General features: G+C 43.0%; 1 long non-coding RNA gene across 1 annotated transcript; it reads left to right on the plus strand.

The window, feature by feature from the left end:
- The first annotated feature begins 7 nt into the window (after positions 1–7).
- Positions 8–521, plus strand: LOC107734937 (uncharacterized). The gene is made up of 3 exons (XR_001639228.1): positions 8–158; positions 245–364; positions 469–521. It is a non-coding gene; the product is annotated as an uncharacterized LOC107734937 (long non-coding RNA).

Genomic DNA, 521 nt, shown 5'->3' on the forward strand with positions numbered 1-521 from the left:
TGTTTTCTTCCAGGTCACCCAATTGACTGGTTTCTCAGATCCAGTGTACGCAGAAGCATATGTCCATGTCAATCAGTATGACATCGTCCTGGATGTCCTGGTTGTTAATCAGACTAGCGACACCCTACAGAACTGTACCCTGGAGCTGGCAACACTTGGTACACGTTGGTCCTTGGATTCTTAAGAAATTACTTTATTGTATGTTTTGGTGCATGTTTTACTAAACATGTTCTTCAATCTCCAGGTGATCTTAAATTGGTTGAGAAACCATCTCCTCTTACATTGGCTCCTCACGACTTTGCCAACATCAAAGCCAATGTGAAGGTGGCCTCCACAGAGAATGGCATCATATTTGGAAACATAGGTTTGTGGACTATGTGTAGCTGTCCTTATTTATACCTGTACTGTTTTTTGTTGTTGAGAAGGGACCCGGAATCACTTTAATAAGCAAAAACGCATGTTTTGCAGTATACGATGTATCAGGAGCAGCCAGTGACAGGAACTGCGTAGTCCTCAGCGAC

Source organism: Sinocyclocheilus rhinocerous, unplaced genomic scaffold (assembly GCF_001515625.1).
Source record: "Sinocyclocheilus rhinocerous isolate Xijiao unplaced genomic scaffold, SAMN03320098_v1.1 C35543906, whole genome shotgun sequence".
NCBI lineage: Eukaryota > Metazoa > Chordata > Actinopteri > Cypriniformes > Cyprinidae > Sinocyclocheilus > Sinocyclocheilus rhinocerous.